The following is a 2945-nucleotide window of genomic DNA, read 5'->3' as shown; positions in this document are numbered from 1 at the left end:
TGCCCCAGCATCTCGTCTATTAAGCATTTATATAAAATAAAAAAATATAATATCTCAATCTGTCCTTAGAATGGATTACTGCTCCAGTAAAAGAAGAAATGTATAAAACATATGTAGTTCTATTTTACTACTATAATTTCTACTGGGGCCAGGAAAAAAAAAAAAAAAAAAAAATTGCACCAGGCGATGTGAAGTACCTATTCAAAACTCTTCTTCCATATAATCGAAACTCACAAACAACAAAATAAAAATGGAGGAATGAGTACGTCACCAATTTATTTTATAAAAACCAACTTTTTCACAAAAAGAAAACTAATCTAGTGTCCTTGGTTCACTGTCACAATAAAAAAATTCCTATTTCCCAACAACTACCTTACTTAAAAGTTTCCGTTTCCCTAGAATTATTGGGAAAATCACCCTATCTAAATAGCGTTTACAAGGCATTTCGAGTAAAATAATCTCGTTGGAGAAAATGTTTCACCGGCTTTTCCGCAGTTTGAAGCAGGTCATAAAATTGTAAATTTTTCCACTTTTTTGTGTTTTCTAAATATTATAAAAAGTGAAAACCATCCCTACCAACTCTCATAATGAAGTCCCTCGTACTAAAAACAAACATTAATTTATTTTTACTTAAATAATTCCGAATAGAAAATATCATGATTTTTCTGTGTTATATATTTATTATATCGTGATGGACATGGTCTCATTTCGTTAAGAAACAAACTATAACTGCTTGGACTTATTTTAAGCAACTTATTTTTCTAATATTAATATCAAGTTGTCTCCGACACAACGACGGGTTGAGGCTCTGCAATTCAGGCAGACTGGGCAGATCTTGATTCCAATCATTAATACTAAGTAATGACTGAAGTTTCATTTTGAAAAAAAAAAATTTTTTGTTCGGTCGTTTTAGGTTCTGATGAGAACACAAATTCCAATGTTTATAGACCCAGTTAATATTAAAAATATATCTGTGAAATGTAACAAACGATAAAACATTTTTTTTTTTATACAATAAATTAAAAGGAACAAATATAAACTCTTAGCTCCCACGTGCCTCAACCCGACAAACCCAACACAAACAGACACAGTCATTACGGAATATTCCCAGCTAATAATAAAATGGCTGACAGGGTAATTATAACCGGAGTTGGGTCGGTTGAGGTGACTCACTAATCATCTCAGTGGACCTAACTGACAGCTAAGGTTTTAGTGTAAGCGATTTTTTCTTTATTTAAAAAGGAAAAAAATCAGAATGGATTAGAATACTATTGTAAGAGTAGACTATAATTATATTACAAAACAAAAAATAAATCAGGTTTTGATATCGTTATTAACAGGTCACAGATAGTTTAGTATTTTGTGGTATTATAATAATACTACGGCTGGAGGCATACAACGAGTATCATATATCACAAATGATGCATCAATATTATTTTTATGTTACTTAATTTACGGATATTAAGTAAATAATTGAACATAATTCTAGTACTTGGATTAAAAATAAATAACTAACAGACTAACCATTAAAACATTTTAAAATAATAATAATAATATTCTTTATTTATTCTGGGATTGATCCGTTTAGAATAATATACAGGCGTCAGAATTAGGCTTTAGAGCTTTAGAGTGAAATACAAAATAAGAATGAAATTATAAAACGTCATAAAACATAATAAAATAATGAATTCGAAAGATTAAAATGAACAACAATAATTAACAGAATATATAAAATAAGAATAGAACAAATAAAGTAAAACCATAGGTCATATCATATAACATAAGATCACAAACACTTCTGATAATAAGTAATAGAAAACAAAAATGATAAAAATCAAATATAATTAAACTAAAAATAATAAATGGAAAAGTAAAATTTCTGCTAATATACATATTTAGATTCTGATTTTTCCAAATCATTTTAGAAAAAACAGACCATTCTTTCCGTAGGTAGTAAAAATAATCCGACTTTCGATTTTCTTTTTCATAAAGTTTCCTGAGATATTCAGGTATTACAGGTCTTACAGACTCTCTTGTTAGATGTTTTCCCGCGGAAAAATAATAAAAATAGAATATTTCATAACTTTGTCCTTTCATAGTCGAACACCAATGAAAACTGAAAGCTAGTATAATTTATGTACATAATAAATCCCGAGTGCATACTATCTGTAAAACAGAGAATAAAAGAAAAAGATCGAATACTTTTGTCACAGATAATATATACGCAACATCAAGTATAGTCTTTTAGTAAGAATACCCTGTCAGCAATTATTGGTACCGGAACTTGCCTTCCAACGGGGTCGCTCTGGAACTTATAATCTTTCCGCTCAGCCATGATACGTAGAGGATTAAGGTGGTTAAAAGGATTGACCTAACCAACTCTAAATACGTGCAAAAAGGTTTATCTTACTAGCAGTTTTTTTCAAATTTTAATTTAAATCTGTTTAATCCTCATGAAAATAAGCATAATCGCAACCTGTTTTGATGGTGCGTTAGGTAGTCTACTTAACCCTCTGCGGACCATTGTTGGAACTATAGATCCGTAATGATATACTAAAAGTCACCAATAGGGCTTCTATATTGAACACAGTTGCACACTCTTGACAATATATTAATAGTATATTTTCAGTAAATAAATGCACAAGGCACAGGCCACAATCGCAAAAAAAAATACTACTCGGGAATATGACGTGTTTAAGACAAGCAGGAGTAAATAAAAAAAAATAAGCATGTCAGGGGTTCAGTACTTTGTGAGGAAGTAGACCAAAGGTTGTGCATGGGAGTTATTTAATCAGAATCTCCTTCGAGCGCCAGATATTTTCCCAATTAAGGGAAACTTTCCAGAGGGCCCCAGAACCCAGAAGGTTGACTCAGGACTATAGTAACGGAATAAATAGTTATGTCACAGTTGGTCATTAGACATATGTGCTATAACCAATGCCTAT

The 2945-nt window shown here is 30.8% G+C and overlaps 2 protein-coding genes across 5 annotated transcripts in view; one reads left to right on the top strand and one right to left on the bottom strand.

Moving 5' to 3' along the window:
- Positions 1–2945, bottom strand: part of nonC (serine/threonine-protein kinase Smg1) — a 141216-nt gene that overhangs the window by 55385 nt on the left and 82886 nt on the right. The gene's annotated exons all lie outside the window — the stretch shown is intronic.
- Positions 1–2945, top strand: part of mAChR-C (muscarinic Acetylcholine Receptor, C-type) — a 41897-nt gene that overhangs the window by 13041 nt on the left and 25911 nt on the right. The gene's annotated exons all lie outside the window — the stretch shown is intronic.

The sequence above is a fragment of the Halyomorpha halys genome, unplaced genomic scaffold (assembly GCF_000696795.3).
Source record: "Halyomorpha halys isolate HHAL.00 unplaced genomic scaffold, Hhal_1.1 Scaffold287.1, whole genome shotgun sequence".
Classification (NCBI taxonomy): Eukaryota; Metazoa; Arthropoda; class Insecta; order Hemiptera; family Pentatomidae; genus Halyomorpha; species Halyomorpha halys.
This window is presented reverse-complemented; position numbering and strand designations above follow the sequence as displayed.